The sequence below is a fragment of the Vigna unguiculata genome, chromosome 7, assembly GCF_004118075.2.
Source record: "Vigna unguiculata cultivar IT97K-499-35 chromosome 7, ASM411807v1, whole genome shotgun sequence".
Classification (NCBI taxonomy): domain Eukaryota; kingdom Viridiplantae; phylum Streptophyta; class Magnoliopsida; order Fabales; family Fabaceae; genus Vigna; species Vigna unguiculata.
The window spans coordinates 38,859,726-38,880,240 of NC_040285.1; the positions used below are offsets into that span (position 1 = coordinate 38,859,726).

The 20,515-nt window shown below is 22.3% G+C and overlaps 1 non-coding gene across 1 annotated transcript; it reads left to right on the plus strand.

Moving 5' to 3' along the window:
• The first annotated feature begins 263 nt into the window (after window positions 1-263).
• On the plus strand, window positions 264-335 carry TRNAM-CAU. The gene has a single exon. It is a non-coding gene; the product is annotated as a tRNA-Met (tRNA).
• The last annotated feature ends 20,180 nt before the right edge of the window (window positions 336-20,515 follow it).

Below are 20,515 nucleotides of genomic sequence, written 5' to 3' on the forward strand. Positions count from 1 at the left end.
ACATAGACGGAATACCCGTTTTTGTGTATAATAAAAAAATTTCACCTCACGCTAATTCAATAGCTATCTTTCTTTTTTCGAAAAACAATAATGTCAATTTTTATTTTAGTGAGGTAACTAAATTCTAATAGGTAATAAAAGTGAACATATATCCATACCATTTCACAGTAAATTTTCTTTCCAAAGGCTAAACCTTAGGAGTTTGTGTTAAAAGATTCCATTTCTATAATAATTTTTAAAGCAGAACACATAATAAATAACAAATCAGAGTGGCGCAGCGGAAGCGTGGTGGGCCCATAACCCACAGGTCCCAGGATCGAAACCTGGCTCTGATATGAGTGGCTTCCAGTTTTTTTCAAATTTTGTATTTTTCTATAACATTTTTTTTTTACAAAAATTGAACTGAAAAATATGTCACACCTAATATAAAAACAAAAACAAAAAAATAAAAGCCTTGATCTTAATTTTCTTTCGAAGCATCAAGAAAACGTATCATATAATGTTCTTGCAAAATTAGTTTTGAAATTTCATATATTTTCTGTAAACCAAATTGAAATGAATTTTTATATTGAGTTTATATTGGTGATTTTAGTTGGTTAAAAGTGTATTTTAACTTACTAAAACAATTGAAAATGCGGATTCGTCCCCTTTTGATAGGTTAAAACACTGTTTTAATTGGTTTACATAATTTAAAGAGAATTTTTAGTGATATTAGTTTATTAAAATATGTTTTAATTGACTTAAGTCAAAGTGGAATTTATTTTTAATAAAAAACAATAATTTTAATTGATTAATTATTCTTAATCAGCTAAAATATTCTGCTCAACAGACTTAACAAAATTGAGAATATTTAACTTATTAAAAAAATAAACTAATTGAAATAAACTTATTGCCTATTTTTTTAATAAATTTAAAATATAAATTCATAAATCGTGTACCTTATGTTCAACTTTATAATCTTTATTCAGTGTAAAACTTATATTAGATTTTGAATACTTCCTAACTAATTCTCCTACAAAGTCATAAACACACATTTTAACAGCTTTAGGATGAAATTGTTTATATTTTTTAATAAGCATATTTTGTTTATAATCGGTTTATTTTTAACATGAATAGTGCTAAACCTACGTCAACAATCAAATCCAATTTGTTTATTAAATAAATAATATAAAAAAATGTTTATTTTGAAACAGTTATTTAAAATTTAAAATAACGCATCTTTATTTATACAAAAATTAAATTGATCGATACCCATTATATTTTATTTTATAATTAATTATTTTCTGGTTGATAACTATAATTTATTGAAAGAGAAAATTTTCAGTCAAATTGTTTCACATAATATATATCTTTTATTATCATTAAATTATATGAAAATTGTCAACTTATAAATAATAAAAGCTGAGTGAGAATTCAAAATAGGAGTAGTTTAAATTTGAATAATTTATTTATTTTTCCACTTTTTATATGGAAAGTTGGGCTACAAAGGTAGTGAAAAAAAAAAGTGGTTGTTGAATATCATTTATCTTTTATGCAGCAACACCTTTCACTGTTAGAAGGATCGCAAACGCCACCACTCTTATACCCTAAGAATAAACAGTAGCTTATACAATTATAAGCGTTGGGACATTTTCCTCCTCCAACTTCGCAAACTGTTCCTGGTGGTGCTCCTGAATCACTCTTTGCCCCTGAAATTTATGCAAAACCTAATTACCAATTTTTTTCTTTCTATTAATGTACTCATATCTAACAATTTAGCACATGTGTATTTATGTATATAACATTATTTGTCATTGTGTTCAATAGAGAGTGTTAGATGCAAATAGAAGAAAATTAATTACAACTAAAAAGCATGCTAAAGAAAACATACGAGTCTATTACCTGACGTCAAGAAAAAATAATATTAAATAAATATAACTATTCTCATAATTAATATTAAATAAATATAATTATTCTCGTACTATTTTATGTATTATTTTTACAATAAATATAATTATAGTATATTACAAAGTATTATTTTATAATAAATAATAATATGTCATGAATATAATTAAATATAATAATTGATATACATATATAAAAATAATAATAAATTAAATAATAAATACTGCGAATTAGCTTCGTTTGAAAATTAATTATTACCTTATACAGTATGCTATATGAAAATGATTTTTGAGAGTTATACAAATTTATGATCATATATAGGATGATAAGTGAATTCTTTTTATTTGAATACTAATTATTGACACTTGTAATAAATATCTCAATATTTCAATTGATTTAAGACACTTGAATTAAGATTGAGGCAAAGTTTGTTTGCACACTCTAATATGTATAAATGTAAATTGGATTGTAATGAACGTACTCTAACGATTAGATGTTAGTCTAAGACAAGATATATTTAATATTATTTTTTCGAAAGATATCAATTGATATTTCGTTTATTGAATATAAATATTATAGTTGTTGTATGTTTAATTTTGAGTGAAAGTAATCAGTTACTTACTAATTAAAATGTGTTTTTTTATATGGTTAAAAAATATCTTTTTAATAGTTTATCCTTTCGTGTGTTATTGGTTACACGAAGAGATATAAGTAAAGGTGCAAAAGCATTACCTAGACAAAAATAAAGACTTTAATATAACTTATATTTTGTAAATAATTTTACTTATATATATATTTTGAGTATGTTTAATTTTGCAAACTGTTTTGGGAGATGTTTGTGTATAATTTCTTTCTCCTAAAATTCACGTAAAATCTAATTACAAATTATGAAATAAATCTTTGTTCATATTTTTCATAAATTCTTATCTAAGTATTTAACTTGTATAGTTCATACTGTATCTTATTATTCAATATAAAGTGTTAAGATGAAAAAAAAAACTTAAAAATTAAGAAACATGATAAACAAAATAGATATAGTTCATTACCTGAAGTTAAGAGGAGAACGATGCAAAAAATTTGAAAAAACGACATCAAAGTTTTGATCTTAATACTCATTCTTTGAAGAGTGTCTTTAGCTTGTGAGACTTGTATGCATTATATGTATATGTATATGTATGGAAGAGAATATAACACGTATACATACATAGCTCCGTGGATGTTAAGTCCTATAATATTATTATTTTATTTAATGAAAAATTTATTATAAATAAACTTAAAGTAGAAAATAATATATTTAATAAATATATACTATTTTTTTCTTAAATTCAAAATACACAGTTAATAACATAATTAAAGCTAATTATATATGAACCTTTGATTTTTTTTTATATATATTAGGTACTGTATTATTATTATTGGTCATAAAATACATTTTAAGTTGACCAATTTTGTAAAGAGTAATTACTAATTTTGAAGAAGGAAATAATAAATATTCATGCTAAATATTTAACTATAAAGGCAAATTAAAAAAATACATTGAATATTATTACTGTTTAAACCAATTAGTTATTAAATAAAAACATTTGTAAACATTATTATTATCTAATCATTTAGGCCATAGTAATTTTGTTTATAGTAAATTTGATTACAGAAAATGCATGTTATTTTCTAATATATATATATATATATATATATATATATATATATATATATTACATTTTATCAGTATATTTTAGTTTTTTAGAGTTAATTACATCATTTTTAAACAATTTTAATAAAAAATGAAATTTTTAAACGAAATATATATTTCATCCTTAGATTATGAAAGTCATGTAAATCACATTTATCTAATAAAACAATGTGAAATGTTTTTTATGGATAACAATACGAGACAAACCATGCATGGTGGTCCACTAAAAAAGTATGAAAAAAGATGGGACAGATCGAGTATTTTAGCCCACTGACCTTTTTAGTTCTTTCCTACATAATTTATATAAAAAAGTATGGGACCGAGTAGGAAATATACCGTTTATAAAATGTTAATAAAATTGTTTTTTTATCTATAAAATTTTGTATCTTATTAATTTAATTTCATTACTTTATTTTTTTAGGCATTATTTGTTTTGTAAATTATGATACCTCTGATATATAGGTATATGTATTGTTTTGTAAATTATAATAACTAATATATCGGTAAATGCATAAGTGCAGGAAAAATATAAGGAAGCATTTAATGAATTTGTAATATAATTGATAGTTAAATGTTGAGGATGTTACAATACATATTAACTATTTTTTTAATAGATTTTAAAACACGTTCAAAACAAATTTGAATAAGAATACCGAGATTGGTTAGCATACTACACGATTAAAAAAAAAAATACAACTCAAGTGACCTAGATTACAAGATCAATATATAGCCCAAAACAATGACATTAAAGACATCAAATATTTTCTTCAAATCTAACAATAAAGAGTTATAATAATTTATTAATTAAACACATGGTTGAAAACCGAACAATAATTGTTACTGTAAAACAATTTATAAATAATAAAATATGGTAAATCGGCTCATGATATTAACATTTAACTCTATTTTTAACTTAGCCTTCAAATCAAATACTTATTACAGATAAATAATGATAGGAGAAGTTTAAATTAAGAAAGTTTATTGATACTCCAACTTTTTTATATCAGTACAAAAAGTGATTATAAAATTATTATATTTTATAAGAAAAAAATTTACATGGGAGGAACATCCTTAATGCAACAACACCTTTCGCTATCCGGAGGAATGCAATACCCACCTTTCTTATATGCAAAAAATTTACAATATTTTTGACAACGATCATTGCCTGGACAATATCCTCCTCCTGTTACGCAAACCGATCCTGCAGGTGTTGGTGTATAGTCACTTTCTCCTGAAATTTATGCAAAATCTAATTAAATTTTTTATCAAAATCAAACTTTTTTCTTATTTTTTATCAACTCATGTCTAACAATTTAATAATATTAATGAAAATAGGAAAAAGGAAAACTTGCAACTAAAACATCAATATGCTAAAGATAACGACTAGAAGTTTATTACCTGAAGTCAAGAGAAAAGCAATACACAAAATTTGAACGAACGATGTCAAAGTTTTCATCTTAATATTCATTCTTTGAATAATGTCCGACTTTCTTTAACTTTTAATTTTCCAGACTTATTAGCATGTGTATGTATCTAAAAGAAGAGAGCTTGTATATATATATACACACAGATTTATGGATGTTAAATCATATAATATTATTTTTAATTAATAATTTTTTTTATTGTACATAAACTTAAAGTAGAAAATAAATTATTTAATAAATATACGTGTGATTTTAAAATTAAAAAATCATCGCATCCATTATTAAAGCTAATTATATACGATATGAGTTTTAATGAATTTTTTACATATATAAGTATTATATTATTATTTGTCATAAAATATATTTTAAATAAGGAACTTTTTTAGAAAATAGTTATTAATTATAAAGAGGAAAATATTTACAATTATACTAAATATGTAAATAGAAATACCACGTTAAGAAAACTAAAAGAAATACATTATATATTTTTAATTACTGTTGAAATTGATTAATTAGCAAATAAAAACATTTGTATTATTGAAGTGTTTTTAAAAATATCATTGAAATTGGTCGAGATACTAATTTTTCTAATATTTTATTTCAAACAAAAATAAAATAAAGATCCAAACTTGATTTTCTTTTTTTTCTTTTCAAAATAACACTGTAACTCAATATTTATATCTATCCAACTTTTGTTCAAGTGAATTTATCTTTTAACATATAGACTCATGTGTAGAAATGTGAAAAAAATTTGTACATGCGGGTATTTGCGGATAAAACTCATAAGGAGTAGGAAAATGATATTATAAATAAATATCTGCGGATTAAAGGTACGAGGTACGAGTTTTTTTAATACCCGCATGTTAAGAGACGGATAAGGGTATCATAGTATTTGTATCCGTGGATACTCATACCCAATATACTCTAATCTAAATTTTAAAAAAACATGATTAAAATATTATCATATTGATTTTGAATGAGTTATTTTTTTATCAATTAGTTTTAAAAAAAATTATTTCTTTCTAAACTGTCATTAAACACGATTTAAATTAGGTTATTTGAATTTTGTTTAAAATTTCTAAATGTTATGTAAATTATTTTATTTTAATTTATGATCAAATTATGTTGTTAAATATTTATTTTTATTTTTTTTAAATACTCATGGATATTTGTGGATATTAAAAAATTATGCAGGTACCCGCATAACGGATACCCGACGGATATGAGGATATGAGTATGGGTATGAGACAAATATTTATCCAGTTGGTAACATCAGTGCAATAAGGGCTTTTGACCATGGTTGTTTTTGATATTTTGTCCCGATTCTAGAACCGAGACATATTAGGACGAGGCTAAAAGGGTGGCTTTTGGCCTTGAGTCTATGTAAATGAAGCCATAGATTCACTTTTCTGTCTCATGTCTCCATAAATCGAAGTTATAAAGCAACTTTTATGGTAGACTTCCACTAACCCCGCCTCTTATATTAGGGCGGGTTTATTTATTATCTCTCCCATTTTCTCAATGTAATAGGCCCATTTTCTCAATGTAATAGGTCGAACTTGTAATTTTTATGTAATTCTACCAAAAACAACCACTTTTGGTACTTTTTTAAAATGTTTTCTTAGTAAGCATATTAATTATAGCATGTTTACTTTTCAAACAAACAGTTTTGAACTTATACTAATCAAATCCAATCAGCACATTAAATAAATAAGGGTTAAATATGTTTTTGGTCCCTTAAGTTCCAATGAATTTTGGAATTAATCCCTCTTCGAAACTTTATACCAATTTAGTCCTTCATCTTTAGAAATGCGTAAATTTAGTCCTTCTTACTAAATTTTGTTAAGTTTATTTGACATTTTAAACGCATTTTATGAGAATATTTAAGTTAACATTGAAGCGAAAATGTGTCAAACGGTGTAAACAATTCAAATACTATCATAAAATGCGCTTGAAACATTAGATAAACTTAACAAAATTGGTTAAAATGACTAAATTCACCCATTTTTAAAGATGAAGGACTAAATTGGTCAAAAGTTTTGAAGAGGGACTAATTCCAAAATTCACTGAAACTTAAGGGACCAAAAATATATTTAACCCAATAAATAATTTTAAAAAATATTTATTCCAAAATTATTTGTTTTAAATTTAAAAGAACTATTCTTTATTTAAATAAAAAAATTTGATACATATATTTTATACTTCGATAACAATAATTTATTGAAAGGTAATTTTTTCAGTAAAATTGTTTAAAATGATACATTTTGTGTTTTTATTAATGGATACAAAAAATTAAATAATGGTTATTGTGATAATTTATAAACAATAAAATATAGTAAAATGGCTTGTGATATTAACATTTTATATATTTGATCATAGGTTGTAAAAAGGTTAACTTTATTTTTTAACTTATTCTTCAAAACAAAGATTTACTAGAGATGAACAATCAAATTTATATTAAAAGAGTTTATTGATGTTCTCACTTTTTGTATGCAAAGTCTCATTACATGGATAGTAAAAAAAGTGATCCTAAAATTATTACATCATAAGAACACTCTTTATTTCACGCAACAACATCTTTCACCACCTTGAGGGATGCAAAATCCACCCTTTTTATAGCCAAAGAATGTACAATATTGTTTACATTTTTCTTCACTGGGACAATATCCTCCTATTTGGCAAACATCTCCAGCAGGTGTTGGTGTATAATTGCATCTTACTCCTGAAATTTATGAAAAAATATAATTACAAATTATATCTAAAAGATCTACTCTTTTTTTTATCAACTCATCTAATAATTGAACTTGTGTAGTCAATATTATATCTAATTTCATTCAATATGTAATAAGTCTTCTAAGAAAAAAAATTATTTGAAAGACACAACTTTTATAAGACGTTTAGTCAAATCAACGCTAATTCCCTAAAAAATCTTAAGAAACTAAATTTATAAATCTTTTACACTTAATTTTATTATTTTCATTTAATATAAAAATTACACTCACACTTATATTTTCAACAAATAATTAGAATAGAGAATAAAATTACAACTAAATCACATGCTAAACACAATTTGAGTTTAATACCTGAAGTCAAGAGCAAAACGATACAAAAAGTTGGAAAGAACGACATCAAAGTTTTGATTGTGATACACATTCTTTGAAGAAAATCTAAGTTTCTTGAACTTTTGAGACTTGTACTTATGTATATGTATGCAAGAGAAGAGAACATGTATAGATATATATACACATAGATACAAATGAATGTTAAACCTTTAATATTATTATTTTAATTAATCAAAATGTCTTTATTGTGCATAAATAGATAATAATGTATTTAATAAATATATAATGTGATTTTAAAATTCAAAATACATCACATTTTGTAACATTATTAAAGCTAATTATATATTACCATTAATGAAATTTTCAAATATAAGTATTATATTATTATTGGTCATGAAATGTATTTTACAATAACTAACTTTTTTAGAAAATAGTTATTAATTCTTAAAAGGAAAATATTTATATTTATATTAAAAATGTAAATATAAATGCCACATTTATAAAATTGAAAAATACATTACATACTATTAATTATTGTTGAAACTAATAAAAATAAAATAAATTTAAAAAAAGTTTCACAGAATTGGATTATAAAAACTATGTCTATTTAAATTTAAAATTTGAAGACTAAATTGTAATCATATTTGAAAAATAAGACAAATTTAAATTTTACATATAAATTTAAATACTAATATTATGTTTAACCCGAAAGTAACAACTCTAAAAAAATTTAATGGTGAATTATTTTAATAAATTATCCTTTTAAAATGTTTCATCCAAACATAACATTAACTATTATTGGAACCTAGATGTTTTACAACATGTTGAATTTATTATAATTTTATTCTTTAGAAAATGTTTAAGAAAATTAAGACAGAAATACGTGCCGCTCGTAACCTTTAAAGTGTTTTTCATGTTTTCTTTGATAAATGGTATGAAAGGTCAAGTAAAGTTTGATAAATTAAAACAAACAACTAATGATTACCAAGTAATTTAACACAAAAAATACTTCAATTTTAGAAAATTGATTGTAACTTTTATATATATATATATATATATATATATATATAAATTGTAATTTGTATTATTATTACTATTATAAATATTACAAGCCATTTAATAAATTTGTAATATGGTCAATAGTTAAATTTTAGGATGTTACGATAATCTATTAATTACTTTTTTGATAGATTTTAAAACACGTTCAAAATAAATTTAAATAAAAATGCCATGATTTTGTTACCTTACTTACAACACAATTAACAAAAGCAAAATTACAACTCAAATGACCTTCTAGATTACAAGAAATAATAAGATCAAAGACATTAAATATTTTCTTCAACTATAACAATAAATATATATATATATATATATATATATATATATATATATATATATATATATATATACTAATTAAACACGTGGTTGAATTTTTTTCTAAATACTCTCGTGATTGAATTCGTTGGACGAATTCTAATTAATTGGAAGAATTAAAAAATTTACTAAATGAGTTGGAGTGTCTTTTTTTTTTAAATTTTTTTTAAAATTTTTTTAACTTTTTTTAACTTTTTATATTTTTTTTCTATAAATCTATTATATATATATATATATATATATAATATAAAAAAAGTATTATTTTTTAATTATTTTTAATTTTAAACATAAAAAAATTTAAAAAAATAAAATAAAAAAATAAGAAAAATGGGTTGACGGGCCAAGGCGGACTGGTCCGTTTTGGCCCGCTAAACTGGCGGGTTAGGCGGACCGGGTTATAGTGGGTTGGTGGGCTGAAAATTTCAACCCAGCCCGCTCTTTTTTGGCAGGCTGGCGGGTCTGGCTCATTTTGACATCTCTACGGATACCCAACGGATATGAATATAGATAAAATATTTATCCAACTGGTAGCATCAGTGCAGTAAGAGCTTTTGGCCCCGATTACTTTTGATATTCTGGGACGAGGTCAAAAAGGAATGACTTTTGGCCTTGGGTATCTGGTACCGAAGCCATAAATTCACTTCTTTACCTCGGTTCTATGTAAACCGAAACCATAAAGCAACTTTTATGATAGACTACCACCAGTCCTGCTTCTTATATTGGGACAGATTTATTTGTCATCTCTCTCGTCTCCTAGATACCATAAGCTGAACTTGTAATTTTTATATAATTCTACCAAAAACACCCACTTTTGGTATTTTTTTAAAATGTTTTCTTAGTAAGCATATTAATTATAGCATGTTTACTTTTCAAATAAACAATTTTGAACTTATACTGATCAAATCCCATCAGCACATTAAATAAACAATTTTAAAAAATATTTAATCCAAAATTATTTGTTTTAAATTTAAAAGAAATATTCTTTAATTAAATAAAATAAAATTGATACATATATTTTCTATTTCGATAGCAATAATTTATTGAAAGGTATTTTTTTCAGTAAAATTGTTTAAAATGATACATTTTGCGTTTTTATTAATTTATACAGAAAATTAAATAATGGTTACTGTGATAATTTATAAATAATAAAATATATTAAAATGGCTTGTGATATTAATATTTTATATATTTAATCATAGGTTGTAAAAAGGCATACTTTATTTTTTTAACTTATCCTTCAAAACAAAGATTTACCATAGATGAACAATGATAGGATAAATTTATATTAAGAGAGTTTATTGATGTTCCCACTTTTTGTATGCAAAGTTTCCTTACACGGATAGTAAAAAAAGTGATCCTAAAATTATTACATCATAAGAACATTCTTTATTTCACGCAACAACATTTTTCACCACCTTGAGGGATGCAAAATCCACCCTTTTTATAGCCAAAGAATGTACAATATTGTTTACATTTTTCTTCGCTCAGACAATATCCTTCTATTTGGCAAACATCTCCGGCAGGTGTTGGTGTATAATCGCTTCTTACTCCTGAAATTTATGAAAAATATAATTAAAAATTATATCCAAAAAATCTACTTTTTTTTATCAACTCATCTAATAATTTAACTTGTGTAGTCAATATTATATTTTATTAATTATATCTCATTTTATTTAATATGTAATAAGTCTTCTAAGAAACTAATTTATTTGAAAGACACGACTTCTCTAAGACTTTAAGTCAAATCAACACTAATTCTCACAAAAAAAAATCAAGAAACTAAATTTTTAAATCTTCTAGACTTAATTTTATTATTTTTCATTTAATATCAAAATTACACTCACACTTCTATTTTCAACAAATAATTAGAACAAAGAAAAAAATTTCAACTAAAACATATTCTAAACAAAATTTGAGTTTAATACCTGAAGTCAGGAGCAAAACGATACAAAAAATTGAGAAGAACTACATCAAAATCTTGATTGTGATACCCATTCTTTGAAGAAAATTTAAGTTTCTTGAACTTTTGAGACTTATACGTATATGTATGCAAGAGAAAAGAACATATGTATACATATGTATACACATATACAAATGAATGTTAAATCTATAATATTATTATTTTAATTAATCAAAATGTTTTTATTATGCATAAATAGATAATAATGTATTTAATAAATATATAATGCGATTTAAAAATTCAAAATACATCACATTTTGTAACATTATTAAAGCTAATTATATATTACCATTAATGAATTTTTCAAATATAAGTATTACATTATTATTGGTCATGAAATGTATTTTACAATAACTAACTTTTTTAGAAAATAGTTATTAACTCTTAAGAGGAAAATATTGATATTTATATTAAATATGTAAATATAAATGCCACATTTATAAAATTGAAAAATACATTACATACTATTAATTATTGTTGAAACTTATAAAAATAAAATAAAGTTGAAAAAAGTTTTACAGATTTGGATTATAAAGACCATGTCTATTCAATTTTAAAATTTGAAGACTAAATTGTAATCATATTTAGAATATAATACAAATTTAAATTTTACATCCAAATTTAAATACCAATGTTATGTTTAACCCGAAAGTAACAACTCTAACAAAATTTAATGATGAATTATTTTAACCAATTATCCTTTTAAAATATCTCATCCAAACATAAGATTAACTTTTCTTAAAACATAGATATTTTACAACATGTTAAATTTATTATAATTTTATTCTTTAGAAAATGTTTGAGAAAATTAAGATAGAAATACGTGTCGCTCTTAACCTTTAAAGTGTTTTTCATGTTTTCTTTGATAAATGGTATGAAAGGTCAAGTAAAGTTTGATAAATGCAAAACAAACAACTAATGACTTGACCAAGTAACTTAACACAAAAATTACTTAAATTTTAGAAAATTGATTGTAATTTATATATTTATATATATATATATATATATATATATATATATATATTTAAATTGGAATTTGTATTATTATTATTATAAATATTGTACAAGCCATTTAATAAATTTGTAATATGGTCAATAGTTAAATTTTAGGATGTTACGAATCTTAATTACTTTTTTGATAGATTTTAAAACACGTTCAAAATAAATTTAAATAAAAATGCCAAGATTTTGTTAGCTTGCTTACAACACAATTAACAAAAAGCAAAATTATAACTCAAATGACCTTCTAGATTGCAAAAAATAATGAAAATCAAAGGCATTAAATATTTTCTTCAACTATAACAATAAATACTTATAATATATATATATATATATATATATAAACTAATTAAATACGTGGTTGAATTTTTTTCTAAATACTCTCGTGATTAAATTCGTTGGATGAATTCTAATTAATTCGATGAATTAAAAAATTTACTAAATGAGTTATGTTTGAGAATGGGATTGATTCTTCCATGGTTGGAATATAGATAGGTTAAGTTGAATTTTAAAATGAGCAAACTCGACACATTTTATGATGAGCTAAAATTTTGTAATCCGGTTCAACTTACCATGGGTTGGTGGGTTAAGTGGGTTGGCTCACTAACTCAGATAATTTTTTTATTTATTTTTAAGTATTCAAATATTTAAATATTTTTTTAAGCAACCCATGAGATGATAATCACAATAAAATCAATAATCAATGTCTTCATCATGCTCACCATCGATATATAATGAATAGTTTCCAAGAAAGTGTCAATGTAGTTCAAGAAAACATAGTTAATATTACACATTTTTCTATCATAATATTAAACAAAATATTAAAGAAAAAACTACACATTTTTGTCATACTAATTTATAAAAAATTGTTTATGAGACTGTGCTTGAGTAATTTACTATAAAGATTAAAGTATCAACGTATATAACTTGATAATCAAATTAATTAAACCTTTAAACTATTCAAATATTATTGAGAAACATTTTAGTATTTAAAAATATGAAATTGTGAACCTATATAATTTGGAGTAGTAAATAATTATAAAAAAATTATAAAAAAAAAATATGTGGGTTAAGTGGGTCCATCCACCTTTAACTTGGCTCGAACCCGTTTAACTCGTGAGTTAAGTGAGTCGGGTTGAGTTCAAGTCACCTTTGAAAAAAAAAACTGAATTTTTCTCAACTCAACCTGATTCAAACCCGTGATAAGTCAGGTTGGCTCACGGGTTAAAACCTATCTTGACATCTCTAATTTCAATTTTTATATGATTATACAAAAAACACTCTTTGGTTTTTTTTTAAAATGGTACTTGATAAGTATGTTTAGCATAATATGTTTATTTTTAAAATAAACAGTTTTGAACTTATTTTAATAACAAATTCAATCTGCATATGAAATAAATAATTTAAAAATATTTATTTATTCTAAATTTACTTTTTACATTTTAAAGAAAATATTAAATTAAATAAAAAATAATTTATTGATAATACTTTTTCTTATTTTATTTTCAAATTAATTATTTTCTATTTTGATCACAGTAAATTATTGAAAGGTAATTTTTTGAGTAAAATTGTTTAAAATGATATATTTTGTGTTTTTTATTAATTTATACAAAAATAAATAAATAACTGTTATTGCAGATAATTTATAAATAACAAAATATGGTAAAGCGGCTCATGATATTCATAATTTATGTATTTAATCACATCTCATAAAATGTTTAACTCTACTTTTTAATAAAGCTTTCAAATTAAAGCTTTATTAGAGATGAATGATGATAGGAGAATTTTAAATTAAGAGAATTTGTTGATTTCTCACTTTCATGTGTAAAATTTCATTACATAGATAGTAAAATAAGCGATTGTAAAATTATTACATTATAAGAATATCATTTATTTGGGACAACAACATCTTTCACCACTAGAAGGAATGCAAAAATCACTCATTTTATAGCCAAAAAATTTACAAAATTGTTTACATTTTTTTTCGCTCAGACAATATCCTCCTATTTGACAAACATCTCCTGCGGGTGTAGGTGTATAATCGCTTCTTGCTCCTGAAATTTATGCAAAACATAATTACAAATTTATCAAAATTAACCTATTCATCAAATAATTTAACATGTGTAGTTAATATTACATCTCATCTAATTTAGATGGATATGAATGTTTTAATAAGAGAATTTACTAAAATAAACAATACTAAATTGAATCTGCATAAAATATTGAAATCATTTCTAACGTAAAATCTCGAGGCATAATAAATTTATATATTTTCTATACTATTATTTCTAATTAATATAAAATTTAGATTTATACTTATATTTTGAAGAAAGTATTAGACCATTTTCAACAAAGTATTAGATTAGAACTAAAAAATATGCTAAACAAAGTTTGAATTCAATATCCGAGGTTAAGAGGAAAATGATACAGAAAAATTGAAAGAACGACATCAAAGTTTTAATTGTGATACTCATTCTTCGAAGAAAATATTAGTTTCTTTAACTTTCGAGATAACTTGTATGTATATGTATCCAATAGAAGAGAGCATGTTATATATAAATACACTAATAGATGGATGTTAAACCCTAGAATATTATTATTTTATTTAATGAAAATATTTTTATTGTGCATAAGATTAAAGTAGAAAATAATATATTTAATAAATATATACTGTGATTTTAAAAATCAAAATACATCACATTCTGTAACATCATTAAAATTAATTAAATATTATCTTTAATGAATTTTTAAAATATATAAGTATTATATTATTATCGGTCAAAAAAAATAACAATTTTTTTAGAAAAATAGTTATTAATTCTGAAGAAGAAAATAATGATACGTATACTAAATATGAAAATATAAATGTCACATTAATCAAATTAATATATATATATATATATATATATATATATTATTAATTATTGTTGAAACCAATTAAAATAAAATAAATTTGTAAACTTAATTATTGTGTAACAATTTAGGTCATACTTCGATAAGTTTCGGTACAAGTACTTTAAAAAATATAAAGCAAGATAAAAAATTGAAATAGAATCTTATCTTTTAAATATTTATATATATATATATATATATATATATATATATATATATATATATATATATATATATATATATATATATATTATAAAAGAAACTGTAAAAGGAAGTAACTTCAGTTCTCCCTAATTCAACAGGAAAGTAATGCATCAAGATAATGGTTTTCACAGCCTTCCATTGAATACTGAAAAATAGTTATAGATTTTTTTTTTTTCAATTCAAAAATAATTTGCTTGTGAACTTGTTACAATTTTGTCTTTAAATTAACACAGAAATATGTATAATAAAATTAATACAGAAATATGTCTTTCAAATCCTCTTAGTTTTACAGGAAAAATAATGTTATTTAAAAAAAAAATGTTAAACATTTATACGTACGTACACTAGATTTATTTTTTAAATTTCAAATAAGTCAAATCATCAATAATTCATCCGTAACTAACGAAAAATGTATAATTAAATCATTTAAAAAAATTAAACTCAATTGAAAAAAATAATAATAAGTAATATAATTAAATAATTTCAACAAAACTTAAGATAAAAAATGTGTTTTAATCCTTAATTTATTTGTAATTTTGTTTAGATATCTTTTCTAAAAAGTCAGATAAAATGAAATTGTTAATATTTATTAATTATATTACATAATTGTCATAAGTAACATTATTATTGTCAAATTTGGGTAATGTACACCCGATTTCGTTTGGAAGAATAAAGTTTGGTTTCAAAAAGTAAATAGTAAAATATGAGTATTTAATTAACTATTTAAAGAAAAAAAAATTATAAAATATGATTAAAATATTAATATATTGATTTTGAATGAGTTTCTTTTTATTAATTAGTTTAAAAAAAATTCATTTTATTGTAAATTGTCATGAAACACTATTTAAATTAGGTTATTTGAACTTAATTTAAAATTTATGAATGTTATGTATTCTATTTTATTTGAATTTACAATTAAAATATGTTGTTAAATATTTTTTTATATTTTTTCGTAAATACTCGTGGATATTAAAAAATTATGCGGGTACTCGTATAACGGATACCCTACGCATATGAGTACGTGTACGGGGTAAATATTTATCTAGCTTGTAGTACCAGTGTAGTAAGGACTCTTGACCACAGTTGTTTTTTATAGGCTTAAATATACATTTGGTCCCTATTTTTGTTATTTTTATTCAATTTGGTCCCTATTTTTGTTGTTTTTATTCAATTTGGTCTTCATTTTCGTCAAATTGTGGTCAATTTGGTCATTTTCACTAACGATGTTTAAATAGTTAACGTTTTTAAACAGTACATGCCACATGTCAACTCCTGTTTTTTTTTTTAAGTTTTTTTAACTTTTTTAATTTCAAAACAATTGTCCACGTGTCAAGTCACAATTGTGCCATGTGTCAATCCTAGTACCATGTGTCATTTTGCGGTTATATTATTTCTTTTTGTTCAATTTAGTCCCGATATTTGTTATTTTTGTTCAATTCAGCTCTATATTCGTTATTTTTGTTTAATTTAGTCCCAAATTTTATTAAAATATAACCATTTAATTTTTAAAATTGATATTATTATTAGTTATTTTTGAAATTCAATTATAAATTATAATATTTAATTATAAATTGAATATAAATATTAGATTCAATGGTTAAATAGAATATAATTATTTAAATATTATTAAAATATAATTATTAAAATTATAAAAATATATATTAACATTTGTAAAATTCACATTTAAATTTAAAATATTTAATATTTTTATTGCATTTTAGATATTAAAATCTAAAATATTTTATGTTTAAATATTAGTTTACTTTTCTAAAATATTTTGAATATTTAAAATATTTTTATATATCAATTTTAAAAGTATTTTAGAATATAAATATTAGAAAAAAAATTAATAATTATATTCTTATAATATTTTAAATAATTATATTTTATTTAGAAATTAAATTTAAGAATTTTATTCAATTTATAATTGAATTTAAAAAATAATAAATTCAAATATCAATTTTAGAAAAAATATTAATATAATTTGTATAAAAGATATTAAATTTAGTGTCAATTTGAAAGGGAAAAAAATGATTTATTCTAACAAAAATTGGGAGTAAATTGAACAAAAATAATAATATTATCACAAACTGACACGTGGCACTAACATTGACACGTGACACAATTGGGACTTGACATGTAGATAATTTTTTTGAAAATTAAAAGATTAAAAAAAAAAAACAAGAACTGACACGTGGCATGTACTGTTAAAAAACGTTAACTATTTAGACATCGTTAGTGAAAAGGACCAAATTGACCACAATTTGACGAAAATGAGGACCTAACTGAACACAGGACGAAAATAGGGACCAAATTGAATAAAAATAACAAAAATAGGGACCAAATGTATATTTAAGCCTTTTTTATATTTTGTCCAAATTCTAGAACCGAGATATATTAGAACTTTTGACCATGGTTAATTTTTTCAGTAAAATTGTTTAAAATGATACATTTTGTATTTTTATTAATTTATACAGGAAATTAAATAATGGTTACTTTGATAATTTATAAATAATAAAATATAATAAAATGGCTTGTGATATTAACATTTTATATATTTAATCATAGGTTGTAAAAAGGTTAACTCTATTTTTGAACTTATCCTTCAAAACAAAGATTTACTAGAGATGAACAATGATACGAGAAATTTATATTAAGAGAGTTTATTGATGTTCCCACTTTTTGTATGCAAAGTTTCCTCACACGGATAGTAAAAAAAGTGATCCTAAAATTATTACATCATAAGAACACTCTTTATTTCACGCAACAACATCTTTCACCACCTTGAGGGATGCAAAATCCACCATTTTTATAGCCAAAGAATGTACAATATTGTTTACATTTTTCTTCGCTCGGACAATATCCTCCTATTTGGCAAACATCTCCAGCAGGTGTTGGTGTATAATCGCTTCTTACTCCTGAAATTTATGAAAAATGTAATTACAAATTATATCCAAAAGAATTAACTTTTTTTTATCAACTCATCTAATAATTTAACTTGTGTAGTCAATATTATATCTCATTTATTATATCTAATTTCATTCAATATGTAATAAGTCTTCTAAGAAGATAATTTATTTGAAAGACACAACTTCTCTAAAACTTTAACTCAAATTAACACTAATTCTCACAACAAATCTTAAGAAACTAAATTTTTAAATCTTCTAGACTTAATTTTATTATTTTTCATTTAATATCAAAATTACACTCATACTTCTATTTTCAACAAATAATTAGAACAAAGAAAAAAATTACAACTAAAATACATGCTAAACAAAATTTGAGTTTAATACCTGAAGTCATGAGCAAAACGATACAAAAAATTGGAAAGAACGACATCAAAGTTTTGATTGTGATACCCATTGTTTGCAGAAAATCTAAGTTTCTTGAGCTTTTGAGACTTGTACTTATGTATATGTATGCAAGAGAAGATAACATATATATATATATATATATATATATATATATATATATATATATATATAGATATATATATATAGATACAAATGAATGTTAAACCTTTAATATTATTATTTTAATTAATTAAAATGTTTTTATTGTGCATAAATAGATAATACTATATTTAATAAATATATAATGTGATTTTAAAATTCAAAATACATCACATTCTGTAACATTATTAAAGCTAATTATATATTACCATTAATGAATTTTTCAAATATAAGTATTATATTATTATTGGTCATGGAATGTATTTTACAATAACTAACTTTTTTAGAAAATAGTTATTAATTCTTAAGAGGAAAATATTGATATTTATATTAAATATGTAAATATAAATGCCACATTTATAAAATTGAAAAATACATTACATTCTATTAATTACTGTTGAAACTAATAAAAATAAAATAAAATTGAAAAAAGTTTTACAGATATTAAAAACTATGTCTATTTAATTTTAAAATTTGAAAACTAAATTGCAAATGTATTTGGAAAATAAGACAAATTTAAATTCTACGTCCAAATTTAAATACCAATATTATGTTTAACCCGAAAGTAACAACTCTAAAAAAATTTAATGGTGAAATTTTTTAATCAATTATCCTTTTAAAATATCTCATCCAAACATAAGATTAACTTTCCTTAAAACATTACAACATGTTGAATTTATTATAATTTTTTTTAGGAAATGTTTAAGAAAATTAAGATAGAAACACGTGTCGCTCTTAACCTTTAAAGTGTTTTTCATGTTTTCTTTGATAAATGGTATGGAAAGTCAAGTAAAGTTTGATAAATGGAAACAAACAACTAATGATTTGACCAAGTAAATTAACACAAAAATTACTTAAATTTTAGAAAATTGATTGTAATAATATATATATATATATATATATATATATATATATATATATATATATATATATATATATATATATATATATATTGCAATTTGTATTATTATTATTATTAGTATTATAAATATTGTACAAGCCATTTAATAAATTTGTAATATGGTCAATATTTAAATTTTAGGATGTTACTAATCTTATTAATTACTTTTTTTGATAGATTTTAAAACACGTTCAAAATAAATTTAAATAAAAATCCCAATACTTTGTTAGCTTGCTTACAACGCAGATAACAAAAGCAAAATTACAACTAAAATGACCTTCTAGATTACAAGAAATTATGAGATAAAAGACATTAAATCTTTTCTTCAACTATAACAATAAATAGTTATAATATATATATATATATATATATATATATATATATATATATATATATATATATATATATATATATATATATATATAAAAACTAATTATACACTTGGTTTAATTTTTTTCTAAATACTCTCGTGATTGAATTCGTTGGACGAATTTTAATTAATTTGATGAATTAAAAAATTTACTAAATGAGTTATGTTTGAGAATGGGGTTGATTCTCCCGTCCTCAGAATATAGATAGATTAAGCTGAATTTCAAAGTGAGTCAACTTAGCTCACATAAGTTGGTTCACCATGAGCTGGGTTAAAAATAAGCAAGTTCAACTCGATTTATTA